Source organism: Heteronotia binoei, chromosome 13 (assembly GCF_032191835.1).
Source record: "Heteronotia binoei isolate CCM8104 ecotype False Entrance Well chromosome 13, APGP_CSIRO_Hbin_v1, whole genome shotgun sequence".
Lineage (NCBI taxonomy): Eukaryota > Metazoa > Chordata > Lepidosauria > Squamata > Gekkonidae > Heteronotia > Heteronotia binoei.
In genome coordinates this window covers 29492099-29512831 of record NC_083235.1, presented here as the reverse complement: position 1 = coordinate 29512831, position 20733 = coordinate 29492099, and the positions used below count along the sequence as shown (strand labels likewise).

The 20733-nt window shown below is 44.6% G+C and overlaps 1 long non-coding RNA gene across 1 annotated transcript; it reads left to right on the top strand.

Annotated features, from left to right (window-relative positions):
• The first annotated feature begins 622 nt into the window (after nt 1-622).
• Nucleotides 623-9314, top strand: LOC132580965 (uncharacterized). Its single transcript, XR_009556103.1, has 4 exons — nt 623-731; nt 1529-1601; nt 3535-3617; nt 7018-9314. It is a non-coding gene; the product is annotated as an uncharacterized LOC132580965 (long non-coding RNA).
• The last annotated feature ends 11419 nt before the right edge of the window (nt 9315-20733 follow it).

The following is a 20733-nucleotide window of genomic DNA, read 5'->3' as shown; positions in this document are numbered from 1 at the left end:
ACCTATCCTCCATGAATCAATCTAATCTTCTTTTAAAGCTATTTATTCCTGTGGCCATCACTACATCCTTTGGCAGCAAATCCCACATTTAATCACTTTCTATGCCTTTCCTCAATCTACTGCCCATCAGCTTCAGAGCCAGTTTGGTGTAGTGGTTAAGTGCATGGACTCTTATCTGGGAGAACCAGGTTTGATTCCCCACTCCTCCACTTGCACCTGCTGGAATGGCCTTGGGTCAGCCATAGCTCTGGCAGAGGTTGTCCTTGAAAGGGCAGCTGCTGTGAGAGCCCTCTCAGCCCCACCCACCTCACAGGCTGTCTGTTGCGGGGGAGGAAGATAAAGGCGATTATGAGCTGCTTTGAGACTCTGAAATTCGGAGTGGAGGGCGGGATATACATCAAATATCATCATCATCAACATCGGGTGCCCTCAAGTTCTAGTATTTTGGGAGTATCTTTGTCAACTGTCTTTATCCCATGCATAATTTTATAAACCCCTATCATGTCCCTCCATAGTTGTCTCTTTTCTGAACTGAAAAGTCCCATACTCTTCACACTCTTCTCATAGGGAAGGTGCTCCAACCCCTAATCATCTTGGTTGCCCTCCTCTGTGCTTTTTCCAGCTACACAATGTCCTTTTTGAAATATGGTGACATCTTGCCCAAATCCAGAATGGAATTGACCTCTTCTGTAAAGACAAAGCAGAAGGAACAGGACTGTCCATCACCAAAGGTAGGTAAATCCTGGGAATGTGACAAACATTTAAAATTGACTGATGTGGCCTTCCTGTGAGGCAAAGTGAAAATGGCTTCTTCAGGTGGCAGCCCTTGGGTGCCATTAAGGGCAGCATGGTGGGGTGTGATCCACTAAGAAGTTCTCCATCACGTACCTCACTGGAAAAAAGTGGAAGTTGGGCAGGGGGGGTCAACAGTGGTCTTAAATGAAAGCATGAATCTTCCTTCTGCTGAGTCAGACCATTGACCTATCAAGATTGTCTACTCAGATGGGCAGCAGGTGTCCAGGGTCTCAGCAGAAGCCTTTCGCATCACTTGTTACCTGAACCTTTCAATGGAAGATGCCAGGGATTGAACTTGTGACTTTCTGCATGCAGTGGAGATCCTCAGGCACATTCTTGAGTGCTTCTTAACCAGAAGAGCAGGGTATATATCTGTCTCTAGGCACTGGCGTGGATGGCCCAGGCTAGCCTGATCTCATCAGATCTCAGAAGCTACAGGCTACTCTTCATAAATTTTGTCACTATGTCTTTTAAACAAGGAAAATAATGTCTCAATTCTGATTGATTGAAGGTGATTTTGGTTCCTCTAATGCTGAACTCAGATATTCTGACCCTATTCCATGCGTCTGTGTTACCTGAATTTCCTGTTGTCTTTGTATTAAAATTGTAGCCAGTCTATATTACTTGCTTGTATGAAGATTTGGAAACAAGTTTCAGTCTATTTAAGGTTTCTTCTCAGAACCATCTTAGATAATCCATCCATTTACAAATCCATTTTTTCTTTTTATCACAGTATGCATCTTTACAGCATTATCTCTTTTCCGGGTACCTGGGTATAAAAGTGCAGCACAATTTTTTATCAGGAGGTAAGTTTGTGGATGCCCAGAATCATGCTGATCTTCAAGGGATTCGTTTATCTTAAGGGGGAGCCTGCAAGCACTCATGGGGAAAGGGGAATGCCATTCCACTACTGCTCCATTTCCTGTGTCCCATGCTAGGTCTACTTCTTCCACACACTTCCTTCAGCTCTGAGTTTCTCTGCCCCCTCTTCTTCCAGGTGTCTGTGGCTACTGTTGCAATATTGAGTGTATTGCTGGGTTGCTGTAGCAGCATGCCACCTGAATGTTGGTTTGTTGGGGGATTTTTGCAAGCTATCTCTACCCTTTAGGGAAGGTTTACTTTCCAGGTTTGTTGGGTTTTTAATAAAATATTTTCATGGTTGCAGATGTGCATAAGGAGAGTTCTGAGCTATTAGACAGAAATATGTACCATATAGAGAATCTGACCATTAGTTGGTTGAGCTCAACCAACTCTGATGGACAGCAGCTGTCCAGAGACTTGAACACAGAAACATTTGGTCCTCAACACTGGCGATACTAGTGACTGGACCAGAGACCTCACAAGGAATGTGTTCTATGACTAAGTGATGCCTCCTCCTTTAGTCATAGTTCCATATATTTCATGAGAGGGTTCACAGGAGAATTTCCTGATAGATTGGTTCCCAAAATTAATTAGTAGGGGGAATTCATTCATGTGTCATTTGAACTTTTCTTCACCTCCACTGACATGTCTTCAGCTGACTGTGTGAATGAAAAAGACCAAGGGGGAGACTGAGTGGGATACTCAAATGGATCAAATAAATTCTTTCCCCACACAGTGTATCATTTAGCTGAGGAGATTTTAGGCTCCCCAAAAAGCCCAGGGCTGCAAACTGATGAAGATGCTCTAATGAGCCAGATACACCCTCTTCTAGACCTTTAAAAGCAATTCAACATTATGCTTATTTAGGATATTCAAGTATTTAAAGATATGAATATTGTGATACCATCCGTTTCCTAATTAGGAATACATCCCATCAACACTGAGCGTCACAAGGCCAGGTTTGTTAGGAACAGGCAGCTGATGGCCTACAGGCTCCTCATCTGATCTCAGATGGAAACACCAAGTATCCCTTTATTTATTCTTTTTATTATTATCCCATAGTAGCTGAAACACAGGCTTTTTAACCTCCTCCTTCCTGATGGGAATAGCAGCAAAGATTTTGCCTATGCTGCTACTCACAGACCAATTTTGCACTATGCTTGTTCTGGGGTGGAGAGCCCTTTTGCTACCGGGCTTCTCTCAGTTTTTGCACAAATTGCCCCGGAGCTATGAGTTGGCGTGCCGCTATTCTGCAGCAAGTGGAATACGTTTGTCAGCATATCCCACTTGATGCGGAATAGCAGCAAGCCAACTTGCAGCTCCGGGACAATTTGTGCGAAAACGGAGAGAAGCCCCGGTAGTAAAAGGGCTCTCCACCCCAGAACAAGCATTGTGCAAAATTGGTCACAGTGAACAAGAAGAAGACCATACATTTATACCCCGCCCTTCTCTCTGAATCAGAGTCTCAGAGTGGCTTACAATCTCCTTTGTCTTCCCCCTGTGAGGTGGGTGGGGCTGAGAGGACTCTCACAGAACCTGCCCTTTCAAGGACAACTCCTATGAGAGCTATGGCTGACCCAAGTCCATTCCAGCAGCTGCAAGTGGAGGCGTGGGGAATCAAACCCAGTTCTCCCAGGTAAGAGTCTACACACTTAACCACTAGACCAAACTGGCTCTCCGAGTGGGGACCAGCTGCCTTCTATTATGTCTCTGGTCTCAATGGTACTTGAGGCACAACAACAGAAATGATTTGAGGATGGAGCTTTAGCAAATCACCCCACTATCTGGCAGTCAGTAAGTCATTCTGTCTGCCTAGCATAAAGGCATGGCAGAGTGGGCTATCTGATATCCACTGGTTTATTACAATTCTTTTTGCAGGCTGATCATGCAGCTGATGTACAATTGGCCCATGGATATCCTCTAATCATGGAGGACAGGTCCCTCGATAGCTACCAGCCATGGTGAGTAAAGTGAACTTTAATATACAAAGGCAGCAAACATCTGAACACCACTGCTGGGGGGAGTATCTGGGAAGGTCTTGGTCTCTTTGGCCTGTTTGTTGGCAACTGGTTGATTACTGTGTGAAACAGGATGCTGGAGTAGATGGACCACTGGTCTAGTTCAGCAGGGTTCTTATGTTCTTAATGAAGACACAGTTTTAGTGCTTTTTTTGTAGCAGGAACGCCTTTGCATATTAGGCCACACACCCCTGATGTAGCCAACCCTCCAGGAGTTTACAGGGTTCTTCGTATAGGGCCTACTATAAGCTCCAGGAGGACTGGCTTCACATGGGGTTTGTGGCCTAATTTGCAAAGGAGTTCCTGCTACAAAAAAAGCCCTGGTTTTAGATAAATGGAGGATGAGAGGCTGGAGTGAGTGTTAGATAAAGAGATGGCATGAAGAAATCTTTGTTTAGAAAATATTTACACTCTGTCTAAATGCTAGAGGTGGCTAACAAACAGTGGTGAAGCAACAGAATATAACAATTACAACAAAAGTATAACATTATTGTAGTAAAGACGAGACATAGATGTTACACACAAGTCCCCATAATTGTAACTGGAAGACCTTTTTGAGGTGGAAACATCTCTTTGGAGGTTGAAAATGGTAAGGCACACTTAACCATTTCCCTCTCTGCTGTTTTTCCAGTCCAGATTGCTTCCTTGAGTGACTTTTCTTTTGACTTTCAAATTTTTGCTCTCCTAAAACTGGCATTTTGAACTCTTGTGGTGGAGCCTTCCTCCAATCTTCCAGGCTTCTGTGGAGGTTCAGAAGAATCAGGAAGGGTTCATTCCTTCCCTCCAAGCCTTGGCTTCCCCAGGCACCCTGCTGCTGTGGGACTTCTAGGAAAGCCAAGGGCTAACTCCCCTCCAAGTGCTTCTCCAGGCATCCCACAGCTGTAGGGCAACTGGGGAAGCCAAGGGAAGACAGTTCAAGCTGCCTTCCCTCAGAGCACCAGCTGAGCCCTCGGGGAGACCTCTCCCTGCAGGATCACCAGTTTTATGGATTCTGCTTGGCTCCCCAGCTTCAACTGGACAGCACAGCTGAGCCCATGGGGAGACTTCTCCTCAGTCTTTTCTCATTTCCCCAGCCAGCTGGCCAGGGCCACCTGGTTGGGGAAGGGAAGAAAGAAGGGAAGAGGTCTCTCAAATACACGCTATGGGGCCATAGGATATGATAGAGAAATTGTGCCATGGCTGCAGTGTGACTCCAAATAAAGGGTTTAAATTTTATGGGTACAATGGAAAGATCGTGGGCCAGAGAAGGGAGGGGGTGGCATTTAAATGCCTCCACCAGCCATTCCACTAGTGTCCCCAGCTACGTCACTAGTGTCCCCAGCCATGCCACTAGCGTCCCCAGCTGTGCTTACAGCAACAGGCCAATTGGGGAAGGAAATGGGAGGTAGAGGGGTCTGCTTCACTCCTAGGCTGAGGGGAGCGAAACTGACCTGCTCTCCCTCCCCTTCACTTCCCCAACAAGCCTGCAACAACAGGTTAACTGGGGGAGCAAAGACAGATCAGAAAGGATTTTAAGATGCCTCCCTTTCACTTCCCCAGTGGTCTGCTGCAGAGGGCTGGCTGGGGAAAGGAAGGGAAGAGAGAGCTGGTCAGTTTCAGTCCACTGAAACTGACCATGCAAGAAGAAGTGAGTGCTGAAGGCATTTAATGCCTTTGGAGCAGGACAAACCGGATGAACCACAAATTGGTTAATCCAATGGAGGAGTTCATTGGATGTTTGAAGTTTGTGAAAACCCCGAACCATGAACCTCCAAGAAGCCTCCATTTTCCCAGTTTGCGCCCATGTCTAGTTTCAACACAATATTGTTATCTGACATCCAGCTTGGGCTAAAGCCCCAGGTGCACTCCAATGCACTGTTAACAGTTATTAAGTCCAGACCTCTACCCTGTTCATTGCAACAGAAGGAATTCTTGTTACATGGCAAAAAAGAAGAAGGTGTCATGTGATTTCTTTTCTACACTGAAATTAATGGGCAATCCTTGTGGGGGGTTTCATTATGTAGGGAATTTGTGAGGATCTTACACATGAATCAGATGACTTTTTGAAATCATGTTGCAGCAGATATGATTCCCTTTCTGAATGTGGGCTAGATCAGCTATTCATCCCCTCAAGCCCCTGGGAGTAGGCATTCAAAAATACATCGAGATTTGAAGGTGAACCCTGAGAGACTGGGATTCAGGGAGGGGAGGGTCCTTAGTCTGCCATGCAGCCCACTTTCCAAAGAAACCATTTCTCCAACAGAAGTGAAATACGTGTGTTACTTAACTAGCTATTTATGTAGTCAGTTGTAATTTTGGGAGATCTTCAGCCACCACTTGGAGGTTTACAAGGAAGAGAACCACAGAAAGACAAGTTGATATACAATAAATAAACCATAGTCTGATTACCAATATGAAATTCTTATTTTGTAATTGTCACAATTTTTATATAGTAATGTCTAATCTCATAGTCAATTCATTCCAACATTATATATAATAATATTATCCCAATCAAGTGCTTGTGCCAAAGTCTCTGTGTTTCTTCTTTAAGTAGCATCAAAACTGGATACTTGTACAGGCGATCTTAACCACCTCTGGTGCTGCTCACCAGCTAATGCACACATTTCAAGTAAATTTCCTCATGGAGGGGCAAAAAGTTGTCCACAGTTAATGAGTTCCAACCTGTATATGTGAATCATCAAAACACAGAAATCCTGTAAGCACTCACTAAAATTATTTTTACACCACCTTAAATATAACATTATATATAATGTTGGAATGAATTGACTATGAGATTGGACATTACTGTATAAGAACTGTGACAATCACAAAATAAGAATTTCGTATTAAGGAATTCTTGTTACATGACAAAATTGACTATGAGATTGACTATGAGATTGGACATTACTGTATAAGAACTGTGACAATCACAAAATAAGAATTTCGTATTAAGTAATCAGACCACAATTTATTGTATATCAATCACCTGGAGGTTGGCAACCTTAATTTAAAGTAAGATACAACTGAGCTAGGGCAAATAAAACAGCAGCTATCCATTATGCCGGGATCCAACTCATGTTTCAGTGCGATCCTGAATACAGTCACTGCAGTCTGAGTCCATTGAAATCCCTGGGATTAGACTGCAAGGAGCTCTGCGTGGGTTTGCATTGTGAGAAACCCGCTCCCCAAGGAACATTTGTACTGAATATTAAAAGTTTTCTATTACATTTTTTTCCTCTGATCCACTTTGAAAGTCAGTTTTGGCAGGGAGATGGGGATGGGGGAGGATATAATAAATAAACAAGTCTGGATGATATCCAAACATCTTTGAACAACATTTCCTCTTATTCCTGTTATTTCACAGACACAGTGGGTTTGAGGCATCGGGGAAGGAAGCTGGAAGATAAGTGGACTCATTCAGGGACATTGCCTCTAAAGAAGAGAGTTTTCTGCCAAATAAATGGAATTCCTGATGTCTAGTGTTTTGCGGACTGCCGCTACTAATAGCTGATGGGCAGTTATTGAAGGAACTCAGGACTGCTTTTTTATTTTAAATGCTTCTAATATGAACCACTCTCAAGGTAACCATTACTATCTCTTAAAAACATTTTATTACGAAGGCAAATGTATGTTTTAGCAATGCTCAGATGGCTACTTAATGTCATGTTTATCCCAGGCCAGACACTCTTTGAAACAAATGAGAGTTTAAGATCTAGCTTTCCTTTTTGTTTAATGGAGCTCAAGTTGTTTAAATCATCCACTTCCATATAAACGTTTCACTTAAAACAAGCCGACCTATTCCTCTCCATTAAAAGTTCATTCATCACGAGCAGAGGAAGGTTTCAGCAAGTTTCAAAGAGGGATTGGACATCTCTGTGGAACAGCAAGAATATCTAATAGTTTCACAGACTAAGGGGACAGAATGTGAAACCTCCCGCCTTGGGGCTATACCTGATCTCCACTCTGTCATTATACAGGCAAGTGATCTCATCAGAGCTTATACACTCCCTCCCCCTCCAACCACCACCAAAGGTTCAGATGTGCTGGGGACAGGATATTGGTCTAGAAGGGCCATATGTGCAACCTTGGGCAGCTTCACATTTAGGGAAGGATAATGTCTAAAAAAATCCAACCGCTCAGGACGTTGTCAGCCGCTTCAGATGTTAATGATATGCACAAAGAGAGGAAGCACAGTGGCTCCCATTTCCTGTCGTTACAGTTCATTAGTGCCAAAAACGGGGACACCCACATTGTTCCCAGGAAAGACGCATGCGCTTCAGATGTGGGTCCATTTCAGCTGTCAGTGCTGTGACTGAAAGCTTTTCTGCACAAGCAGATCAATCAAGTGGGCAGATACCATTTGAGGGGATCTGGTGGATAAATGTTTCCCTCCCTCCCAAAAAATAAAAAAGCATCATTTATAGAAGTATAGCATACTAAACAGAAAGAAAGTCAAGGTTTCTCTTTCTGGCATGTTCATTTTACATGGGTAGAGAGACTATGAGGTGGGGATACCTTAAAACATGCTGCCTTCCCTAAGAGTCTGGAATGATACTCTCAAAAATTCCATGCCACATGGATTATATCTGTAGACTAGTCCTGAATCCATACTTCCTGATTTTCTGGGCAGGGATAGTGGTCAATAGTAAGGCATCTGTTTGGCCAGGAGAAGGTCCCAGGATCTCTCCAGGATAGTGGACCACATGGAGAAGGACCTTTCTTTGCCCAATATCTTGAAGAACCAGGAATGGAATTCCAGCAGGAGGTCCTTTGCATATTAGGCCTCACACCACTAATGTAGCCAATCCTCCAAGAGCTTACAAGGCTCTTTTTCATAAAATCTTAGAGGACTGGCTACATCAGGGGGTGTGGCCTAATATGCAAAGGAGCTCCTGCTAGAATTTTACCCCTGTGAAGAACTACTGTTAAACAGTGCTTTTACACACCCTGAATAATGTATTTTCAATCCTCTTCCAATGCATGTTCATGATCACTTGCAAGTTGGTTTTGCTGTTTCACACAGTAAGCTCTGTTTGCAAAGTGAACTGAACGTGCATATTCAATGTGTGAAAGGACCCAAAGTAAATAATACTGGGTTAGGTGGGCTAATGGCCTTTCTCAGGCAACTCTGTGTGTTAATATCAACCCAAGTCATGGATGGGTGGCTGAAGGTAATCTTAAATTGTAATACTTGACAATTAAAATATCTCAATGTGTTGGCTGGAAGTAAAAGGTTTTGATGCCAACTGGACTTGGGCCTATGTCACATATTTAAATAGAAGGTTTGCTTGATCTGAAGCACAGCCATTGCTGGCACCCAGACTCTGGAACTTCTCTTCACAGGGAGCTTTGTCTGTTCCTTTCTGTTGCCCTCTTCTGCTGGGGGTGAAGACTTTTAAAATTTATTTTGTTTATTCCCTGCATGATTCCTCCTTTGTCACCGATGTTTCAATTGGGTTTTTTTTATGTCCATGTATGTATTTTAGCTCTGTTTGTAATTGTTTTGATATGTGTTTTTTGTGATGAGGCTGATTTTAAAAATGTTTAAATATGATTTTTATTATGTGTTTTAATTTGTTAGCCACCTTGGTGGCCCTCATGGGGACAGAAAGATGGGATATAAGTTTTATAGATAAATAAATTAGTGCAACTGTCAACAGATCACAGATTTTTTGTTGATTAATTCTCTGCCTCTTAATTGTTTTACATATATTTGCATGTTAGAGCTTCAGTTTAGGTGCCTTTTTGAAATATTAAAAGAAACTTAATGGAACTTGGAATAAGCAAAGGCTGCAGCTCTAGAACACTCTCCCAGGAGTAAACCCCACTGAATAACATGGGATTTGTTCGCCAATGGTCCTGGGAGTAGGGCGGTCCTTTCTCTTGGGATATGGCTCCTCCGCTGTGGAGAGGCTTACTTATTCAGTGGGGCTTACTCCCAGGAAAGTGTTCTTAGGACTGCAGCCAAAAGCTACCTCTCATTGCTAAAGGAAAATACTGCTAAATGTACCCGTGGCATTTAGCTTGTTAAGTCACAGTACAGCAACACACCAAAACCAAAGTAGCCTTAGGAAATAAAGTTTCATAGATTAGTTCACAGTGTCATAAAGTTGGAAAGGGCCACCAGGGTCATTTAGTCCAACCCCCTGCACAATACAGAAACTCATAAATACCTCCCCCACCACACCCCCATTGACACCTGCTCCATACCCAGAAAATGGCAAAAAAAACCAAACACCCTCCCCTGTCTTTGGCCAAACTGGCCTAGAAGGTAAAGGGGGTCTTGGCTGCACCTCCCTGGGAATGGAATTCTACATGGGGGTGGGGGGAGGACAGAAAAGGGCCTCCCCTGGTCTCACTTCAGACAAGGCAGGTTCCTACGGGATGACCGTCAATCTCAGGATTTAGACAGGTTGATGCTGTAAAAAGTGATCTATTAAATACTTTGAATCTTGAAATTGTTAAGAACTTTAAAGGTCAAAGTCAACACTTCGTATTAAGTCCAGATTCAAACTGGAAAGTGGTGTAACTGTAGGAGGGCTGGTTTGATATGTTTATTACAAAGTTCCTGCTGCAGTTTGTACTAAACAAAAAGGGGACCACAGTGCAAAATACATAAAACAGAGAAAAACACCATGCTAAATCAGACTACTGTATAACTGGTAAACCTCAATTTATACTCATTTTGTTAGTCTACTATATCATTGTTGTCTTTTGATAACATTTATCCAGAAAAAAAACACATTAAACAAAGCTCACATTTCCCTGTACCTCCCTAAAATGTGAAGAAGAAAGAGACTGGATATATATCCTGCCCTTTGCTAGCCAAAGCAGTCTCAGAGTGGCTTACAAATCTCCTTCCCCTTCCCACAACAGACACCCTGTGAAGTAGGTGGGGCTTAGAGAGCTCTTCCAGAACTGCTCTTGAGCAGAACAGCCTTGAGCAAACTTTTGGCTGACCCAAGTTACATCAGCGGGTGTATGTGGAGTAGGGCTGCCAAGCCCATGGTCCAGATGGGGAATCCCCTGCCCGGAAGGTTCCCCACACACCAGCCCACGTTGGGCCTGTGGGGGGAACCTCCCCCTACATTGCTGCCATGATGACATCACTTGGAAGTGATGTCATCAAAATGGCGGCGCCTGTGCAGGGCTGTTCTAGGTGTTTCCAGGGAAACTTGATGATTTTCCCAAACACTCTAGCCATTTGGGAAGGAAAACTCTATGGTACCATAGCATTTCCCTGGAAATGCCTAGAGCAGCCCTGCATTGGTGCCGCCATTTTGATGATGTCACTTCCAGATGACATCATCATGCCACACACGCACTTCGCGCACATGAAAGTACCCCACTCTGGGAAGCTGGGGATTTGGCAACCCTAATGTGGAGGAGCGGGGAATCAAACCCGGCCTAGATAAGAGTCCGTGCACTTAACCACTATACCACTATACCAAACTGACTCTCAAATTGCTCTCAAATGTGGATAAATTGCTGTAGAACTATCAGTCATATACAATTCTTTAATGACTTAGAATGAAAAATCCTTGTCATATAGCTAGCAACTAAATTCCAGTAGAATAACTGTAGAGTTGAAAGTCCTTATTTTATTGTTAACAACTTAATTCCAGTAAGTAAAATATAATTGCTGCTTAACCTGGCTCTACAAGCACCCAGTTGAAGCTTGTTTCATCTGTGTCTTCCTCAGAAGTCACAAGCTTCTCTGATGTGTGATAACTCAGTCTGGAACCTACTTGTATATATGAAAAGTTAATCCAAATCACAGATTTATACCCCGCCCTTCTAAATCAGAGTCTCAGAGTGTCTGAGACATCGCCAGAGTGATGACGTCACCTGGAAGTGACGTCATCTCGCCGGCGACGTCCCACGGCAACCGCTCTAGGCAATTCCGGGAATTGTACCATAGAGTTTTCCCTCCCGAATGGTTAGAGCATCCAGGAAAACCATAAAATGTTTTCCCAGAAATGCCTAGAGTGGCCGCCTGTCACGGGCTGGGGTCAGGCCAGGCGAAGTCCAGGGGCAGTCCAAGGTTTGTAGCTGGGTAGCAAGGAGGGTCCAAAGCGCCAAAACCGAATCACAGTCCAGGTATCGTAGGTCAGAGGTTCAGAAGCCGATGTCAGGGGGTCCAGAAGTCAATGCCAGAGTCAGGGGGTCCAGAAGCCGAAGCCAGACGCCGAAGTGGATGCTAGAACGTCAGATAAGTGACTAGTTGCTTCCACAAAGCCTTCTCTCAAAGCCCACAGCTATATAGCCCTCTGCTGTCTGTTGCCCATTTGGGCTAATTGCTGACTCAGAGGGCAGCCAGGATCCTGCTGAGACTCAAGCACCCTCACTCCTAGAAGGGCCAGAATCCTTTCAAAACTCAGGGCTCAGGGAGCGTCTTGCTCGTGAGCGTGCCGCCCTCCTCCGATCCCTGAGGTCCTGACGAAAGCGGTCACGCACAGGAGCCACCTGAGAGGGCGAGGCAGGGGGGCTTGGATCTTCTCCAGCAGGAGGCAGTGGCACTGGTGCAGGTGGCAGGGGCACAGTTTCTTCTGCAGGCTCGGCTTCTTCTGCAGAGCCCCCAGCACCCATGACGCCGCCATGGGATGTCGCCAGTGCAGTTACATCACTTCTGGGTGATGTCATTGTGCTGGCAACATCGGGGAAGGTTCCCCCCGCTGGCCCAATGTGGGCTGGTGGGTTGGGAACCTCCCAGGTGGGGGAACCCCCACCTGGACTGGGGGCTTAGCAGCTCTAACGGGACTACCTTTACCTTTTTAGTAGATGAAAAGAAAGTTCTCCATCTAGAGACCTCAGAGAGCATCTGCCAGCCAGAACAGATCAAACTGATGTTCTGGCCATGGCCAGAGTTCTAATGAAGTATAAGGGAGCTTCATATGTTCAACTGAACCCTACATGTGTAGTTGGGTCCTTAATAAAACTGGCTATGACATCACCATTCTGGAGCACATTAACTTAAGCACAGCTATTACATGCAAAGGCCAAAGATAGACGTGATGAAACCACAAACTAACAAATAAACATGTGATCTCTCTTACTTACAGTGTCCTTACTTCCCACTTTATCAATGACACTGTGGCCAATGTTTTCATCACACCTTGATTAAAACTTGGCAGACTAACTAGCGACCGCAAGCAATAGCTTTGGAGGCCAGATGTTGTTCTTATGCTGCTAGCACCTCATGCACAGGATCACAGTCAAGTTTGAAGGCAGAAATGTAGATGGGTGCGTTCCCACACCAACAAACACACACTTATCTCACAGCACTTATTTTGCAGGGGGTTGCTCATTGCATTTCAAACTGCCTTTTGGGTCTCACTGGTTGATGCAACAAAGTAATCCTTCACCAAATGATACTAGCCAGGCGCAGATTTAGTATTCCGAACAAGCAGAGATGGTCATTTATTGCATTTTGACTGGCAGTTTTTCAATAAAGAAGTCCGTGACCTCACTGGAAGTTCCCCTCCTTAGCCTGTGCCCGTTAATTTATTTTGTATAAATTCTACAATTGCATTTTATGTTCATTTAATGGCTATTAAGAAGCAGAAAAGCATTTTTATGGTTCTTATCACAGTCTCTGTATTGAGTGTTTCGGAACTTCTCTATAACAAATTAATTGCATTACAAACGTTTCTATATGTGTTTTATGCTTGCTACTGTTGTAATTTTTTAAAAAAAACCTAAACAATCATCGGGGGCAAAGGCACTCTGGTCTGTTTATAGCACAGGCCATATTGTTTTTCTCGTACTTTTTATCCCCATCCAAGGAAAAAAGGGAAGAAACTTTGTGAGTTATCTTGAGCAGTTCTACTTGGAAGCAAGTCCCATTTTATTAAAAGGGCCTTACTTCTAGGAAAATGTTTGCAGATCCTAAATGTTCACAGATGGGGGTGGGGGGAATCACACACATATGGAAGGAGAATGGATACAAGTGTTGTCAGCTCTGTGGATGTCTTCCATATCTTTCATTACAGCTATAAAATTAAAACACATGGGGGATGAATGTACAAAATGTGTCAGATAATAAAAGAAGGGAAAAGGTGTTAATCAAACATGTGGCCTTATAAAATAAAAGAAATAATTGGGAAAGATATCTAATTTGTCTATTGAATGCCTCCAACGCTCTCTTTATCACTTAGATGGACAGAATATAATTGGTGCAGTGAAAGCCATCAATCTCAGCAACTGGGCTTTCCGAACAGGCTACAACTATTACTGTCATATTATGACACCATAATATCAAGATCAATGTTGTTTTAAATGCGCGCCAGTTATGGGCAATTGGTGACGATAAAAACAGTGACAAATTGATAGAAACAAGCATTCAATGATCTGGTGTCTCAAATAAACCATAAATAACCTTTTTTTTGGTGGAGGGGCAGCAAAAATTACAAGGATATCCACTGAAATTACATAGATATCCACCGAAATCACAGAGGAGACTTCCTCAGCAGATCTATTGACTCTAAAGGCATTTGTGGGGTCAAGCTACAATGTTTATTTATTTTTTTAATTTATCTAAGATTTATATCCCGCCCTTCCCACTAGGTGGCTCAGGGCGGCTTACAACATGTTCTTGGAAGGAGAAACTTTTCAGTTTTATTTAAGGGGGTATTCCACCAGAAATTTCATTATGTTCCAGTTTGCATTATCATGACCATATGAAGAGATTAGATAATTTAAAATGGAGTGATTAACCCAAAGAGCAATTAACACATGGAATTCACTGCCACAGGAGGTGGTGGCAGCTACAATCTTAGATGGCTTCAAGAAGGGATTTGATAAGTATATGGAGCAGAGGTCCATCAGTGGCTATTAGCCACAAAGTATAGATGAAACTCGCTATCTGGAGCAGGGGTGGCCAAATTGCCTCAGGAGCCACATGTGGCTCTTTCACACATATTGTGGTGGCTTGGAGAATGCATTTAAAGTTAAAGTTGCTTATTATTATTATTATTATTATTATTATTATTATTATTATTATTATTATTATTATTATTATTATTATTATTATTATTATTATTATTATTATTATTATTATCTGTTTATTTATATTCCGCCCAAAGGGGCTCAGGGTGGAGTACAACATAACAATAAAGCAGCATTACAGTAAAACCAGTTTCAATATAGTTCAGAATAGTTCAGCAGAACCAGATGGCATAACAATACGATGCAGCAAAACAGCGCAGTAGGATAGTACAGCAGAGGAAGCCAACCGATCTAATGAATAGATGACTGCCACCTTACCCAAAAACCTGGCAGAACAGCTCCATTTTACAGGCCCTACGAAAGGCTAGCAAGCCAGGTAGGGCCTGGATCTCCATAGGGAGCTGATTCCCCCAGGTTGGGGCCAGGACTGAGAAAGACCTGGCCCTGGTAGAGGCAAGACAGACATCTCTTGGGCCGGGGATAGTCAGAAGATCTTGGGAAGCCGAAGGAAGCAACCTCTGGGGCATATATGGGAAGAGACGGTCCCGCAGGTATGTTGGTCCCAGGCCACATAAGGCTTTAAAAGTCAGGACTAACACCTTGAAGCGAATCCGGCACTCTATAGGCAGCCAGTGCAGGCTGTGGAGCAGCAGCCGCATGCTCACCCATACAAGTGATGCAGTCAGTAGGCGAGCAGCCACATTCTGCACTCACTGTAGTTTCCGGATCAGCTTCAAGGGCAAGCCAGCACAGAGTGAGTTACAGTAATCTAGTCTGGAAGTGACCATTGCATGGGTCACTGTAGCCAGGTCTTGGAGGGAAAGATACAGTGCTAGCTGCCTGATCTGTCGTAGATGGAAAAAGGCAGACCCGGCAGCCACCATGACCTGGGCCTCCATAGAAAGTGAGGCATTCAGGATCACTCCCAGACTCTTCACCTGTTGGGTTGGCACTAACACAGCACCATCCAAGGTTGCCCCCCCCCCCCCGATTCAGGCACAGGACCTCCGTCTTAGTTGGATTTAACTTCAGTCGGCTCTGCTGCAACCATCCCGCTACGGCCTCTAATGCCTCGGACAGATGTTCAGGGGCAGAAGATGGACTGCCATCCATCAACAGATAGAGCTGGGTATCATCAGCATACTGGTGACAACCCAGTTCAAAACCTCAGGCAATCTGGGCAAGGGGGCGCATATAGATATTGAATAATATGGGCGAGAGAATAGCTCCTTGCAGCACTCCACATATAAGTGGGTGTCACAGGGAGGCTTGCTCGCCCAACATCACCCTTTGTCCCCGTCCCTGGAGGAAGGAGGAAAACCATTGCAAGGCTCCCCCCGTATTCCAGCGATGGTGAGGCGATGGTCAATAGATCATACTCGACCGTGTCAAACGCTGCTGACAGGTTGAGAAGAATCAGCAGTGCCGACCCGCCTTGGTCCAGATGCCTTCTTAGGTCGTCTGTGAGGGTGACTAGTACCGTGTCCGTCCCATGGCCCGGGCGGAAACCGGATTGGAATGGGTCCAGGGTGGATGTTTCATCCAGGAAAACCTGTAGCTGCTCTGCCACCGCTTTCTCGATTACCTTTCCCAGGAATGATAGATTCAAAACTGGGCGGTAGTTAGCTAGAACCATAGGGTCAAGCAATGGTTTCTTCAAAAGTGGCCGAATTACTGCCTCCTTTAATTTCTCTGGAAATGTCCCACTTGTCAGGGACAGGTTAACAATATCACCCAGAGAAGCCCTGATATCATCCTGGCAGGCCTTCACAAGCCAGGATGAACAGGGGTCCAGGGGGCAGGTAGTAGGCTTCACTGCAGCCAGGATCCTGTCTACATCCTCCAATGTGAGTCGACTGAAGTGGTCCAATATTGGACTATGTGATCGCCAAGGGGCTTCCAGTTAGTGTACTGTATCAACCGTGGCTGGGAGGTCCTGGTGGAGAGTCAAGATTTTATCAGCGAAATATGTTGCAAAGGCTTCAGAACCAATATCCAATTCCCTATCTTTTTGATTGCTTGATGGCAAAGTTGTTAAGGACTGAATCATTCTAAATAATTGAGCTGGGCGCGACTTCACAGACTCTATGGAGGCCGCGTAGAAATTTTTCTTAGCGTACTTCACAGCCTTCTCATAGACTTTCATAAGTTTTCTATAAGAGGTTCTGGAAGAAAGCACACAAGTTTTTCTGTGGATGAACAGTCAGCACAATTTAAATAAATAAATAAATAAAGTCTCAAAAAGCTCTTCTATGCTTGGCATCTCTTCTATATTTGGTGGTTGCTAAAAGACCTTCAAGTCTCTTGGTGGTTGCTAAAAGACCTAAGGGACCGTCTCTCCCCATATGAACCCCAGAGGGCACTGAGGTCAGTGGGTAAAAACAAAATGACCATCCCTGGGCCGAGAGAGGTCAAACTCCAACATACTAGAGTACGGGCCTTTTCAGCGGCTGCACCGGCATTGTGGAACCAGCTTCCGGAGGAGGTGCGGGCCCTGCGGGACCTCGGCCAGTTCCGCAGGGCCTGCAAGACCGCCCTTTTTAGACAAGCTTATAACGACACTGACTGCTGAGTTGCCTGGTGTAAGAACCGCCATCTATAAGACTACCTAAACTGGCAGAACCAGCGCCATAACAGCTCAATCGCTGCCAGATACACTCATATATATCTAGGCTAACGAAAATCATGTATTTTAACTTAACTGACTGGTTTTTATGCTTAATTTTAATTGTTAAATTTAAAGTTTTATCATTTATGTTAATGTCTAAGTTGTTGTTAGCCGCCCTGAGCCGCCTAGGCGGGGAGGGCGGGATAGAAATAAAAGTTATTATTATTATTATTATTATTATTATTAAGTCTGACAGGCAGGGGAGGGGAGGGGGAGAAGATAGCTCCTGAATCTCTGCTCCCTGGCCCTACATGCCGCATCCACTTCTCCAGTATGACTTTCCATCTCCTCATCTATCAGTGAAGCCATTTGCACAGAAGAAAGACAGAAAAGGTTTTCTCATACCTGGCTGGACCCTCTGTTCCAAACTGAACACAGACTCCAGATTCCATGCTGATTATATGCCTTCTGTCTCATCCTCAATCAAAGACTTGATGTAAATTTGTGACAGGTTGAGATGGTAATGAGGGGACACAGAGCTGATGTGATAAAAGGGACTATATTACTTTCCTTACCCTGACTGTGATGGCCCAGGCTAACCTGATGTTATCAGTTCCTGGAAACTAAGTCAGGTCAGCCACCATTAATTCTTGGATGGGAGACCAGCAAGGAGGTCCAGGGTTGCTACGCAGAGGCAGGCAATGGCAAACGACTTCTGTTTTGCCTTGAAAACTCTACAGGACTGCCATAAGTCAGCTTTGACTTGGCTGCACTTTATACCACCACTAACAAATCTTCCACATACTGAGGAAGATTTCCATGACTTCCATTAAGTGGCAAAGTGATACAGCATGCGATGAGACAGAATGGGATATTCCTCCCCTGATATGCATTAAAAAAAAATCACCCAGTGTTGCAAATTGGGAACCATAGGTTGCATTCACACTGCACTAATTAATGTGTTTTGCAACTGGATTTTTGCTATTCTTACACAGTAAAAATCCAGTTGCAAAACACATTATTTAGTGTAGTGTGAATGCACCCATAGTAACAATCCTTTCTACCACCTCGTGATTCAACCTCCTTATTCTGCTGCATGCCTCAGGCAGCCAGCTCATGTTCCATTAAGTGCGGAGAAAGCATTGCTTGACTTCTCCAACTCTGGACTTGTTTTGTTGGAGGTAGTATTGATTCATCTAGTGGTCTCCATCAGTGGTAGTAGAGTAGACTTCCCAGAATTTAAGCAGGCAAGCTTTTAGGAGTAACCAGATTGGCCAGTTGACTGGGTTTTACTTAGAATCTAACCACTGCCTGCTTGGTCTCTTAGCTGTCCCAGATTCCCAACTTTAAAAAAAAATAACAAAAACAAGCCATCTGTCTCCACTTCTGGAGATAGAAGACAAAAGATGGAGAGAATTTTCTGCCCAATTCATACAGTGGAGGAAAGCCCATTCTGCCCTCCTTGCCAAAGAGGGAGGTCATGATTGATAGGTATGGGAAGCAAAAGACCACTCTTTGCCTCCCTGTTGGTAGGAACTGCTTATCTTTAGAAACACCTCTGTTCAAAGGAGGCTGGCTGCCTTAATTTTCCTGAAGTTGGCAACCTGGTAGCATGGGCAGAGTGGTTCATGAGGAAGCAACTAGGGATGTGCAAAAAAAAATTCAGTCGTACATGGATTCAGAAATATACCGGGGGGGGGGGGGGGGGAATACGGAATCCTGTATATTTCTGAATTCCGTAGTCGGAATAGCCGCATATACGGTAGATGCGCGGCTATTTCCAAATATACGGCCCCATTATACCCTATGGGCCATTGAAATCAATGGCAAATAGGATATATTTGAAGCCGCCTGGAGGGAAGGGGGTTTGAGGGAGAGCCCCCAAATTTGCAGGGGACCTGCAGGGGACTCTCCCCTACAAACTCCCCAAGTCCCAAAAAGATTGGGCCAGGGGGTCCAATTCCTGGGGCACCCAAAGCCAAACCTAACTTCACACCAGAGAATCTCTATAGGACCCAAATGCAGTATATACATCTATCTACTCTATGAACCCTGCCACAAAAAACACAATCTGCTCAAGGGCTACAGCAAACCCAGATGCCAGCTCTCCAGCCCTGTCCCAAAGAATGCGGGGAGAGCTGGCCAAGCACAACAAGCATGCTGGCTCTGGGTCTTTCAACCAGGTGCCAGCTTCCCTGTCACAGAACACACAATCTACAGGTGCCAGCTCTCCAGCCCTGCCCCAAAGAACGCGGGGAGAGCTGGCCAAGCACAACAGAGGTCGGAGTGCTGGAAGGCGGCTGTGGAGTGGCCCCACGCACAGGTGGGGGGGAGATCTGGGTCCTCCCTCTCCCCTCCACCCCTCTAGTCTTCTCCTTGGCCTTGCCCCCAGAGCCCCTCTTCTGCTGCCTGTCACTCATGTCACCCTTGGCCAGTCTCACACAACCTGAACTGAGAGTGGGGTTTTTTACAAACCAACTCACTGCACTGTACTCTGAACCAACAGGTGCCCTGACTTCTTTTTAAGAACCCTCCCACCAAAACTTGTTTGTTTGTTTTTTTGGCCCCTAACCTGTCCCTCTTTGGGTTGGGGTAGTAGCAGTCTGGTAAAGTTTAGACTAGGTGATCCTGCCTCTACCTGGCTACAGTTTTTAAAAGGCCACCTTGAGATGAAGGCAATCCTTGTTATATCCTCCTAGTTAAACTTCTCCTAACTAGATCCTGGGACAAACCTGATTTCCTTGCAAACTAGAAATCAGGTGTCCCCTATAACTTGAGAGAAGCTGTGGTTTACCCTATGGAAATGTAAGGATGCACCAGCTTTCAGTGGCTGAAAGCAAGATGCACTGCAACCCTAGTCTCTTTAAAAGGGCTCCTGATGTGGCCTAGGAGTCATGCTGCCTTTTATGAGAAACCTAAAATCTTTTTAAATCACCCCTATCTGGCCTACTTGAATTTGGAAAGGAGATAAAGCCCTAAACTGGATTTTTTTTTTAATTTCAAAAAACACAATCCCTAAAAACACCCTTATTAGTGGGGCAGCCTATTTAGTGGCCCTAGCCAAACCGAAAGCACACTCCAAAAATAACTCTATAAAAACATGAAAGTGACACAGCCCACAAACACCCTCACCAACCCCCACACCAACCAGAGGTAATTTAAAAAAAACCAAAACGTGACAGAAAGAAACTTAACTTTTAACCCACCCACCCACCGCCCCAAAAAAACAGCACAATCAGAAAAGGCCAAGCAGCTCAACTGTTAAAAAAAGTGGCCTTTTCACCAATAAGAAACCTCAGGCCAAATCAGTCAACAACACCCCCCCCCCCCCAAACCAGAACCAGGAAAAGGGACAACAGGAGAAGGCCAAGAAGCTCAACTGTTAAAAAAGTGGCCTTTTCACCAATAAGAAACCTTAGGCCGAATCAGTCAACAACACCCCCCCCAAAAAAAAAAAACCAGGAAAAGGGGGACAACAGGGCAGGAGGATGCAAAACCTGCAGCAATAGAGAATAGATCCAAACA